Source organism: Cibotium barometz, chromosome 55 (assembly GCF_041138505.1).
Source record: "Cibotium barometz isolate CiBa-2024 chromosome 55, ASM4113850v1, whole genome shotgun sequence".
Taxonomy (NCBI): domain Eukaryota; kingdom Viridiplantae; phylum Streptophyta; class Polypodiopsida; order Cyatheales; family Cibotiaceae; genus Cibotium; species Cibotium barometz.
This window is the reverse complement of record NC_141100.1, coordinates 21,911,342-21,924,593: the sequence shown is the minus strand read 5'-3', so window position 1 is coordinate 21,924,593 and position 13,252 is coordinate 21,911,342. Positions and strand designations below refer to the sequence as shown.

Sequence of the window (13,252 nt, the reverse complement as noted above, 5' to 3'; positions counted from 1 at the left end):
ATGTTTGAATCTGTTATTTGTTTGGAGTTGAATATTTGATTATTGTGTGCAATTTTGGTACTTTGATTCTCTTTTGTGTGGCAAGTTCCTGACAGTGGTATCAGAGCCAACCACACTCAAAGAGAAGGCATGAAGGCATAAATCTCGTGGAGAAATTGGGCAAAAGCATAAATCAAAGGGCAAAGTCATAACTTCAAAGACAAATGCCATATCTAAAGGTCTCAAGCTTGTATGGTTTGGGCAAGGCAATGATTACTACATGCAAAAACCACTTGAAAAATCCCTGCAAAACCATGCCTAGAAGAAGAAACGTGGTTTTCTACAGCTCTTCACCTTTTTCAGATCCAAACATATAGATTTGATTAGCATCTGGAAAAACCCCAAGACCTGATCTGAACTTCTGAAGAGGCAGAGCATCACAAAATTACATAATCGATGACGGCTGCTTTCTTTCTCTCCCACGATGATGCTCTACGCCGATTCATTTTATGTGGGCTATAAATAGGAGCTATTGAATAATAGCTTTAATCCATAATATTTAGTCTTTTTTTTTTCCAAAGGGTCTTAACCACCGGCCGGCCTCTAGAAGCGAAATTCGCCTAGAGGCTAATTTTTATGTTTCTGCAGAGGACTCCATACCCAAATCAGGCCACGCAGATGGTTTAGCAATCTCCCAAAACCCTTGAAATCGGCTTCATATGAAGGAGTTGCTGATGATCATCTCCTTGATGAGGTCTACGGCTCACGATTATTTCTTTTTTTTTTTCTGAACTTGCAGGTATTCTCAAAAGTATCAAAGCCTCCAAAATTATCACTTTAAAGATTACAAAGACCTTTATCTTTTAAGCCTTTAAGACTTTCAAAGGGTATACAAAGAAGCTTCTTCAAAAGTCTTCAAAGGCTTTCAAAGAGCCTTTCTTCAACAGTTTCTACCAGAATTTGCAAGGATAATAATTCAGATTTTTAAGAAGTTGCAGAAATTTTAGACGTGTAGAAAATTCTTGAAAAATTACAGTTTGATTTCGAACAACTTCAACTATTTTGGAGAAACAAAATTCCAAATCTCTTTTCGGACACTCCGGGAGAATTATTAATGCTTAACTCGACGCTTTACGCGCTAAGTATCAATTTCTCATCATTTTTCTTTTATTTTGAATATATATATATATATAATTATTACTTTCTCAAAATGTTTTTCAAATTCTCATTTTGCAACTCAAGGTGACAAGATTTTTTTTAAATTAAAATTTAATTGAAATTCATATTTAAAATTATTTCTTGAGCTAAATTAAGTTTGAAATTTTATAAAAAAAATCATGTGGAAATAGTTGAAATTATTTTTGCTAACTTCGCTTTCTTGTTTAAGATACTCACATTTTACAACCCGACAAATTATGAGATAAGTCCTTCTTTCTCATACTTTGAACAATTTAATTTTTTATATTTTCCAAATAATTTAATTTCTGCAGCTCAACTTCGATAAGTCATGAGCTAAGTTTTTCATCACTCGTACTCTTGATTAGTTATAAAAATTATTGCATGTATATTTTGTGTTCTCCAATTAATTATTTTACAGCTTGGTAAATCAAATTCATGTGAGCTAAGTTCTTAAACCATCTCTTTGTATATTTTTAAATTTTGTCATGGGAATTAATATTCGACAAATTCTCAAAGATTGAATACCTTGGTCACATTGTTTCTGCTAATGGTATTCGTGTGGACCCCAAAAAGATAGAGACTATAGTGACTTGGCCGAGACCCAAAGATATTCATGAACTTCGATCATTTCTTGGTTTGTGCAGTTACTATAGATGTTTTGTAAAGAATTTTGCTTACATTTCTCATTAACTCACTTTTCTTTTAAAGAAAATAAACAAGTATGTGTGGACTAATAAACATGAAAAATCTTTTAATGCTTTAAAAGAAGCACTCACTAAAGCACCAGTTCTATAATTTCCAAACTTTGTTAGACCTTTCTTTATTGTTGTAAATGATGCTAGTGGTATAGGCATAGGGGCAGTATTAATGCAAGATGGCCACCCCATAGCATTTGAGAGTAGGAAACTGAGACCCCCCGAGTGCAAGTACAACACTTATGACAAAGAATTGACTGCTATAGTCCATGCCCTAAAGATTTGGAAACACTATTTGATGGGATCAGAATTCATCATTAAAACAGACCAGCAGAGTATCAGGCACCTACTCACCCAGCCTTTGATATCTGATAGACACATCAAATGGGCTGCTTTTATTCAAAGTTTCCAGCCTAATATTCTCTATCAGCCCCTGGAAAAGAGAATGTAGTCGCTGATGCCCTTAGTCGATGGCCTAGTGTTCATCACATCATGGCTGTAGATAGCTTGACTTTCGATGCTATTAAAGACTCTTATGACCAAGACTCAGACTTTTCACACACTTGGACCGAAATGAGAGATAATGGGTGGATTCCCCACTCAGATTACTCTTATCATGATGGATATCTCTTCTTTCAGAGAAGATTATACATCATGAGACCTTTTAGATAGTCTGTTTTACGGAGGAGTTACACCAACCCCCTTATGCAAGGCATATAGGAGTATCATCTACTTTGCAGACCATTTCTCGAGACTTTTATTGGCCATCTATAAAGAAAGATATAGCCAAGTTTGTGGCCGAATGCATTACTTGCCAGAAGATTAAAAAGCTATAATTGGAATACTCAAGGATTACTTATGCCACTCCCAATTCCCAATGAACCATGGGAGCAGATTTCAATGGACTTTATAACTGGTTTTCCACTTACTGCTATAATCAGAATGACATGATTTGGGCAGTAGTTGATAGATTTAGCAAACAGACTCATTTCATTGCATGTAAAAAGAAACTGACTGCTCACATCAAGCTACTCATTAATTTTTAAAGCATATATTTGTGCATCATGGTTTGCCTAAAACCATTGTGTCAAATAGAGATTCTAAATTTTGTAGTGATTTTTGGAGAACATTGTTTGATAATTAGATTTCTCTACTGCTTTTCACCCTGAATCCAATGGCCAGTCTAAAGTGACCAATAGCAATATCCTAGACCTTCTTAGAACCTATGTTTCATCATAGCCTAGGCAATGGGATAAATATTTACATATTCTCCAATTTGCCTACAATAACACTCCTCACTCTGCCACTAAGAAAGCACCATTTGAGATAGTGTTTGGAAAGACCCTTCCCACTCTGATTATAACTCTTTTCATATTAGTCTATTGAGACCCTTTAAAGGACCAATCCCTACTCATCCTATTTATGAAGAACCTCCAGAGCTAGTTGATGATGCCGAGCAATTAATACGTGATGAAATTATTGACCCCCCCATGAGCAGACTACTACAAGAACTGGCAATGTTTATGACAAATATCTTTTGACCTTCAAGAACCATCCAAGAGAAGGTGCTCACTGGATGCCCAAGCGGTTTTTCCGCACATGCCCTCACTTAATCAACTCCTATCAAACATGCAACTGAGGTCAATTGTTGCTAACCCGAGCAAGAGGGATGTTACATTATTGGCCCCCTATGGTCTATTGGGGACACCCGTCCGACCATTGTACCATGCTTGCAATTAGTATCGTGAGTGATGTCATATTAAATACTACATTGTAAGTGTGATTGGCATATGCTTTGCAGGTCTATGCTATGTATGCTGTGATTGGGTGATGCCATGTGTATGCATGCTAGTGTTATTGATATTGGTGTCTGATTTCCTCACCTATGTTGACTTGTTGAGTATAGGTGATGAGTACGAGGATGCCGAATGAGGCGTCGTACTTATGCGAGGGCCACCGAACGAGGTGTCGCACAGGCATGAGTGTGCAAAGGGTCACCGAACGAGGTGTTGCACGCACGAGGCTCACCAAACGAGGTGTCGCACGGGTTTTGTCATGTGCATGGGCATTTACATCACCTCGACATTAATGAGTTATACTTCACTATTTTTGCTTGGCCGTGGGCCATTTGTTTGTACTAGAATATTTATGCACCTCGATGTGCACAGGTGTAGTGCGTGTGAACTAGAGGTTCACTATTGTTTTTGGTACACAATAGATGTGTGTGAATATCCTCTAGAAGGATTGATTATTTTTGTAAAAGAGCCCTATTTTTGGCTAAAGCTTCACGCTTGGCTCAAGGGCTATTTTTGGGAATACATGATTAAATACTCATGTGGTGCAAGGAGCCAGCATGCATGAGGGGGAGATTTAACCCAATCCTTGTTGACTGATGGTGATGTTCATTTTGTGCACAGTTTTCAAGTCTATGGTTTATCTTCCATGTTTATTCGATTATAATTGTGTGCAATTTTGGTACTTTGATTCTCTTTTGTGTGGCAAGCTCTTGACAGTGAATGATGTGGAAATGATGTGAATGAATGTGGGAATGATATGGGAAGATGTGAGTGAATGTGGAAATGATGTGGGATGATGTGAATTGATGTGGGATGATGTGAATGGATGTGAATTGATGCGGGATGATGTGAGTGGATGTGAATTGATGTGAGATGATGTGATTGGATGAGGGTTGATGTGGGATTGATGTGATTAGATGTGGATTGATGTGGGAAGATGTGAATAGATGTGGATTGATGGGAAAATGATGTGATTAAATGTGGATTGATGTGGGATGATGTGATTGGATGTGAATTGATGTGAGATGATGTGAGATGATGTGAGATGATGTGGGAATGATGTGATTGGATATGAATTGATGTGATTGGATGTGAGTTGATGTGGGAATGATGTGATTGGATGTGAGTTAATGTGAGAATGATGTGATTGGATGTGAATTGTTGTGAGATGATGTGATTGGATGTGAGTTTGATGTGGGAGTGATGTGATTGGATGTAAATTGATGTGGGAGTGATGTGATTTTGATGTGGATGTAATTGGATGTAAATTGATGTGGGATAATGAGAAATGATATGGAATGATGAGAAATGATATGGGACGATGAGAAATGATGAGAGAAATGATATGGGACGATGAGAAATGATGAGGAATGATGTGAAAGAATGTGAAATGATGAGGAAAGATGGAAATTTTGTTGGAATTATAATTGTATGTGAAACATGTTTTTTTAAAGATTGTTTTATATCAATAATGCTGGTGAAACATTTCGGCTATCTTGTGGAATGAGGTCATGGTGACCTAAGTGAAATAGTTATAACAACTTACAGAGAGTCAATGAAGGATGTCTCGCGTGGTAAGGTCGGCCGAGGTCTTGACCAGCCTTGGTTTGATTAAAAATGGTGAGCTTCCGGTATGGTGGATGAGGGACCAAGGAAGCTGTCTATGAGTGAAGTGCTAGGTGACCTTCCAAGGAACCTAGAGGGTGCTGACCATACGGTGCTCGCCCCCACCAGGATACCCACGCCTGCGAGACGGGCATGTATCTGGTTGATTGGCCTTGCTGGTCTTCAACGGATGAGTTCATGCTCTTTTACATGGATCTTGTTGGTTGATCTTGCTGATCTTCAACTAAGAGTCCATATGGATTTTGTGTGATTATATTCCTAAGTACTATGGGCTAGGAACTATTGAAAAGGCCCCTGAGTGAGCAGGTGGTGAGTGTTCTGGTTGCCAATTATGCCATAGGTACGCTGAGGAAGGAATGTATAGAATACTCGATTATATTCTTGGGTACTATGGGCTAGTAACTATTAAAAAGGCCCCTGAGTGAGCAGGTGGTGAGCGTTCTAGTTGCCAATGATGCCATAGGTACGCCGAGGAAGGAATGATTGGAAATTGGACTTGGAACTAGAATACTGAGGATTGTGATGGAAACAATGTGGTTTTATTGCAATGCTGTTTTGGAAATAGTTAGAGTCTAAGAAAAGGCAATTTCATATTGGGTGCGTAAGTGGTGTGTCTATTTATGTTTTGCATGAGAGCCGGCTAGGGGACTTAGGAACTCTTTTCCTTGGTACCTGGGACAAAACATAACCAAATTTTTATAATGGATCCTATCAATAAAGTGGTTGGGTGGTTGGCTAACCCATTGGATTGTAGGCTGGACTGATGGATTCCTATAATAAATTATGTTCAAGTTACGATAGTTGAAGTAAGTCCCAAGATAATCCTTATTCTATGGAAAAAGAATCAACGGCTGTACCTCTTTTGATGGGGAAAAAACCGTTAAACCAAGTGCAAGTTCCTCCTTTGATTTGGCCATGTGACTTGTGGGGTCGGTTGGAATACAAAGGATAGTTAAGGCTATTCACTACATTAGAAGATTTTTCCTGGAGGAATCGCCTATGCTTTCTGGGCGAGGAAAGTTTTTTCCGGGTTCGGATTTGGAAGAGCCATCGGATTAGTCTCTTTGTCCAGACATCCGTGGTGGGCGAGGCGCCAAGTGGGAAACGGTGCCCTATGCACCAGGTTGCTACTTCCACTACCAAACTCCAAAGTTCAATGTGCAAAGGGGGTAGATATCTCACATGGAGGGTGACTGCCATCATACGACCCACGAGCATGAAAAGGTACTCAATCTTCTATCGTCTACTATATTGGACAGAGTTAAGAATAAATCATCTTTTGGATCTAATGTACATTTTTAAGAAGGCATCAATGATTTGGGACCACCTAATTGGTAAAAAAGACACCCATGCAAAAAGGTATGACCTAAATGATATCGAACACATGAAAAATGCATGGCCAAGGGTAGTCAATGACAAGGTATCATGGAGGTTGGCAAGAGGAAAAGAATGTCAAGAATCAAATTTCATATTTTCATACACCAACTGGTGTAATGCACTTATTAAAGAGTGCATTTACAATAACAAAAAAGAAGAGTGAACATCAATTGTATGGTCTCAAATCACATGATTGGCACAAGATGACGCAGGTACATACATAACTATATTTATGAATTGGGCACTCCTTGGTTTATGTTGTGTGGACTCTATATTGATCTTTTATTATTTTCAAAAATTAATTTCACTAGTTCATACTTTCATTATCAATTGGTGGGTGCGGAGATGAGAAAGCTTGGAACGCCATCTATAAATTAGGTGGACTGGCGGGGTGAGTTCCAATCAAAACTATAGATCTATGGATTTGGTATAACATTTAGCTTTGAAATGATCTATTATTCTTTAATTTATCATTTATTCCTTTGTTGAATAGGTGGATAGGGTCAAAGGAGATTCATCCAAATTCCATTGAGAAGGCTTGAATTGAGTCAATTGAGGCAGTGCGTATGATTGAAGAAATCTTTCCAAGAAGCATACTCACAACTCAATTGCATCTTCTAGTACATTTGGTGGATGAGGTGGCTATATGTGGCATTGTTCATCATAGTAGCCGATGGATGTTCTTTCTTGAACGCTTCATGAAAATCTTGAAGAGATTTGTGAGGCAAAGAGCAAGGCAAGAAGGAATCATGGCAGAGGGATGGTTGGTTGAAGAATCCCTCGTATACATCTCTGAATATTTGAAACGAATTGATCCATCTATGTCTAGATTCATGCATAATGATGAGGATGAATGAATGTTGTCACATGGAAAAGGACGTATTTGAAAGATGAATGAGTCCATCTACAAAAAAGGTCATTACATTTTGTCTTCTTAAAACACTTTTGTGATGAAAAAGTGGATTGAGAAATATGAAGATGCAAAAAAGAAAAGGATAGTGGAGATAAAAGCATTTAAGAGATCAACATAAAGGCACATGGCATACCCACCCAACCTAGAGGCTCTTTCGAAGGATTACAATATTAAATGGCTTAGAGATGCTATCACGTAGGCTCTAATGCCTGTGACCGACGGTAGACCGGATGGCCATGTCCGGGGTTCAGTGGGAGAGGACGCCCATGCGGAGTCATGGGCGGCCAGGCTAGTGTGGACGACAGGCCACACACTATATAGCCTGGGGGATGAGGGGCAATCCTCATTCTCCTCTATGGCTGGGTGGTGAACTAGTCGCCGATCCCTCCATTGTGAGGGCACCCGCAGTGGTGCTACACGCACGTCACAGATGCCTTAGAGCAAGCTGAAAGGACAAGAGAGGAAATATCTTTACTTACGTGGTAGTCGCATCCCCTTACATACTCCCATTCTTAAAGTTTAGAGTTCTAATTGATTTTTGAGCCTAAGATAGATTGTATTACATCATATATATGTTTGTGAAGCACTGCATATCCAAAAACTTTGGAAAGCAATGAGAAATTGGCTAATTATAGTCTTTGATCCAAATATAGAGTCCAAACAGCTCTGCATTACCCTCCGGGGGTTCACCTAAAAATATGTAAGTATAGCACGTGAGTTTAAATGAAGGGGTTTTTAAATTCAAAGTTTAAGGTAAATTTATAGAAATACATTTACAGAGGGGCTTTTTTAATCTATTTTGAAAAATAGAACCATAAGTCTATAAAGAAAAAGGAAATATTTTATCCATGAAAAATTTACAAGTAAGGGGGTTTTTAAATACCTCTTAAATGCACATGATACATATGGTTTTTTAAATACCTCTTAAATGCACATGATACATATGGTTTCTTAGTAGTGAACCCCCCCAGGCATTACCATTGCAAGTAGGCCTATGAATTTTTATGAAATTAAAAAGCCTAGAGGTAACCAACGTGATCCAAAAAAAAACCCAATTCACCTAATGATATGAAAAAAGAAAACCTTTGATTTTCACTATCCATGTGTTCTATATAGTTCCATAAAGTTGGTCAGTAAAGAGGACATAAGTTCTATCCTATTACAAAACTAGTGTTAAAGATCTCAGGGAGCATCTTGTGTGTATTTAAGAGGCCCATCGAGACATTTCATTGGTGTCTACTCTTTTTACAAATTTAATGGATTCGTACGTGTTTTACATCCACACTTTGGCTCATGAGATGAAGGTAATCCCAATGCCCTTACATTGAAATTATCTTGCAAGAAGAGAAATCTAAACAAAAGTGAAGTAGTATGCAAGTGGGAGATCAAGGATTCATAGTGAGTTAAAAACATAAAGGAAAAGCCTTTTCTTAAGATGACTATAAGACAGAGGTAGAATAAACCCAGTCTTTTGGCAAGGATGTCAAGAAGGAGGGTGATAAGCCTAAGAAGAAAGGAAAATGCAATTATTGTTAGAAGCTAGTCCATTATATTAATGAATGCATAAAAAAGATGGAGAAGGAGAAGAAGAAAGAATTAAGCCATGATCCAAAAATAATAATAATGAAAGAAGGCTACGGCTGTCTTCTCCTCCACATAGTCGTCTTGCTGAAACGAGAGAGTGGAACCAACCTAGGAGAGGCAGAGAGATTACTACAGGTTCAATGGTGAGCTCCCCTCAACCACATAGTCATTTTTTGAGATAAGGGATTATCCCCCACCCAAAAAATAAATACTATAAAAATTATATTACCAAGGTTGATTAACCTTCATGGGCCCGGTCCCCATTTACACGCAGACCCCAGCGAGAGGAGGCTTTGATACCAATGTCACACCAACATAGTCTCATGAACGTAGAGGAGGGAAGCCCTGGAACACCACCCATCCTGAGAGGTTATGGGGAATCCTCCCCACCGCCGGGCATATATAGGCACACATGCCCGGCCGCCCATGGAACTCCGTCCTACACCCTTGAACCCCGACTTGCTCGCCATCCACGTGGATGGTCTCAAAGCCTGTCAGGCCTCCTGTACATAGCCGCTACAGGCTACGTAACAATATTATCACTTTTTATATGGTTTGGTTTGCTTTTGTTTAAAACCTTTTATTGCTAAAAAGAAAAAAAGGATTTTCCAAAACTGTCTCAGCTAATTTCCCCAAATACTTGGTAATAATTTACCTTTTAAACCACTAAAGTTAGAAGGCTCATAACCATGTTCATGCATCGACTTTCATTTTTATTATTTATTTACATTTTTGTCCCATCATAATTAGTGCTCAAATTTTTATTATTTATTTACATTTCATGTTTATGCGTGCTCAAATTTTTACTGCAACCGACTTTCGGTTTGTTATTGCTTGTCTGTTATGGCTCCAGAGGATGTTACATGTGAGCCTGGCAGAGCCGCGATTTAGCCAACCATACATACAAGGAGAGCTTCCCATAAGCCCAGACCTACATCACTAACCCTCAGAGCTAGCTTGCATTACACCGACACAATGCTGAGGCCTCTATCTCTTCTTCTCCCTGTGCTCATCACTCTAACCGCATTTGAACTAGCAAAATACTCAGAACAAGACCTCCTGATGCTTCGCGAAGCTTGCAAAGGCCATAGCTTCTGCAGGCCTCCCTTGTCATGGGTCTTTGCCGTCGCCTCCGCTGCGGTCCTCATTTACCTCAGATTTAGACCAAGGCCAGTATACTTGGTAGATTTCTCCTGCTTTCAGCCCGATGATGATCAGAAATGCAACACTGAGAAGTCGGAGTATTTCACAAGGCTTACTGGGAGGTTCACCATACCCAGCGAGGAGTTCCAACGCAAGGTCTTGAGGCGTTCGGGGCTTGGCGAAGAGATCTACTTCCCTCGCCACATGTTTGATGATGCTGACACCACATCCAGAGATGCCATTGCGCGCTTTGAAGCAAAGCAAGTATTATTTGGCTCTGTAGATAGCCTCCTGAGAAAGACGAGAGTTGATCCAAGGGACATTGGGATAGTAGTCACCAATTGTAGCCTCTATAGCCCAGCTCCTTCTTTTGCATCCATGCTTATAAACCGCTACAAGATGAAGGAGACTGTGAAAGCCATTCACTTGGGTGGCATGGGTTGCAGTGCATCTGTGATAGCATGCCATTTAGCTAGAGATTTGCTTAGACTTTACCCTAATCAGTATGCTTTAGTCGTAAGCACGGAGAACATCTCTCTTAATTGGTATGGTGGGAACAACAAGTCGCAATTAGTGACTAATTGTCTGTTTAGGCTAGGGTGCAGTGCGATGCTACTGACAAACAAGCGAGAGGAGAGGGGAAGATGCAAGTACGAGATTTTGCATTGTGTGAGGACTAACAAGGCGGCGGAAGACTGCGCCCACAGGTGTGCGTTTCAGGTAGAAGATGGAGATGGGATTTTGGGTGTTTTGTTAACAAAGGATCTTATGAGGGTGGCAGCAGATGCACTCAGAACTAACATAAGAAGTCTTGGAGCGCGTGTTCTACCGCTCTCGGAGCAATTGCGTTACGTGTGTAGCTTCCTTTCTCGGAAGTTCTTCGACCTCAAGGCGAAGCAATACCAACCTGACTTCAAGCTTGCTTTCCAACATTTTTGCCTGCACGCCGGGGGGCGTGCAGTCATAGACGAGATCCAGAAGAACCTCTTCCTCTCTGATGACCACATGGAAGCCTCGCGAGCCACCCTTCACCGATTTGGTAACACCTCTGCAAGCTGCCTGTGGTACGCGCTCGGTTACATGGAGGCCAAGCAGAACATCAAGAAAGGGGACAAGGTGTGGATGCTCGGTTTGGGGTCTGGCTTCAAGTGCAACAGTGCAGTTTGGAAGGCCATCAATGACATCTCAGTTCCGCTTGATAGCCCCTGGCTCGACTGCATCCATCGGTACCCTGCCGCTGTCAAAAAGCATTTTAATGCGTTCACATAACGCGGGTACTTTTAATCTTGATTGAAGCCCATTAGAGCAACCATGAAATCTGATAAACTCTTACTCAAGCACCAAGTTGTAGCCCAAGTAAACTGTCCTTCAGATACATTTTGGGTATGCCTCTTCAGTTAGCAAAACATACGATATGTATTACACATCATTGATGCAATCTATGAATGTAAGGAAGCTTAAAGTTCAAGTGGATTTCAAGGGCCTTCTAATTATACATAACATGCATGCCTTTTCTAAGTGTCAATGTTCTAAAAGAAAATAGAGTTACAAAGAAGCCACTTGGTAGTAAATGCTAGATAGAACTAATCTTGTACCTAATCATGATTAATCATTATCAGAGGGATGTGTGTGTGTGTGAGAGAGAGAGAGAGAGAGAGAGAAAGAGAGAGAAGGAGAGAACCGAAAACATATGGAATTGGGTTTTCCAAAAAGTTCAAAGACAAGGTTGAATATATTTGGTTGTTAAGTTGTAATATTTTTCTAAGTCCTTCACTAGTCAAATATTTTTCTAAGTGTTTCAGTAGTCAAATATTTACATCCCTTTGACACTACCTGTTAAAAAGTAGGCCATTTTTTTTAAAAAAGTGGACGAACTAGTGAGGAATTTTGTAGATGTGAATTTTCTTAGTCTTACATGGAATTTGTTGGTATATCTAAAAAGCATATTCTCGACTTTAAGGGTTCATTTGTTTAGTTCCCTCTTAATAAGAATGAGAAAGCTCTAGGTCACAAAAAATGCATTAAATTTGTCTCAATAATTTGATGCTTAGATATTTAATGATTATTGACATTCTTGAAGTGCTTGTGAGAGGAAATTTTACCACACCTAGCTTTATAATGATTTCTTTATGTTGTATTGACATCTAATGGTGAGATTGATTTTAAAAAAGCACACTTTTCAATTTTGAGATGTCGAGGAAGCTTAATTCCTCCACTGGCTTATTGAGAGCTTATTTTTTAGGATGCAAGAAATTTCGTACTCTCTCTCTCTCTCTCTCTCTCACACACACACACACACACACACACACACACACACACACACACACACACACACCACCATCATCACAATGACAATAACAACAATAACAAAGTGCTGAAGTATCATGCTCTTAGTGGTGACACTAAGAACAAGAGGTCAAAGTGAAGACCTTCAAAAGCTATTTTAGTTGTTCCTATAAGTGCCAACTCAATTGCTTGTATACAAATATGCATTGATTGTACCAATTTAAGCGCGTCAATTAATAGTTTTGTAAACATATAAACTTTAATGGGGGGATCAATAAAACCTTAGTATCTATAGTTAAATGATGTGTAGAAGCTTCTACATTTTAAGAGCAAAATGCCAATACTAAATGTGTAGGAGTACAGTTAACAGAAAAGTGGCATGTACTAAACCTCCATAATAAGGGAATACCAAGGGAAAGTACATAAATAAAGTATAAAAATAATGATTTTTTATTTGATGTTTAATATAAAAGACATTACCATATGGCCTAGTAAATAGGTGAAGACATGCCATGTAAGGTTCCCCCCTTCTAAAATAGGAGAAACACTTAAGATAGTCCACTAAGTCTTAACTTGGAGAAAATTTCCTATTTATCGACACCTTGACCATGTAGAGATTCAAGGATACGATCCATAGGTAAGACCTAGTCCTATCCCGCAGGGGAAGCGTGATC

The 13,252-nt window shown here is 39.2% G+C and overlaps 1 pseudogene; it reads left to right on the top strand.

Moving 5' to 3' along the window:
* Window positions 1–10,124: 10,124 nt before the first annotated feature.
* On the top strand, window positions 10,125–11,561 carry LOC147607508 (3-ketoacyl-CoA synthase 4 pseudogene; annotated as a pseudogene).
* The last annotated feature ends 1,691 nt before the right edge of the window (window positions 11,562–13,252 follow it).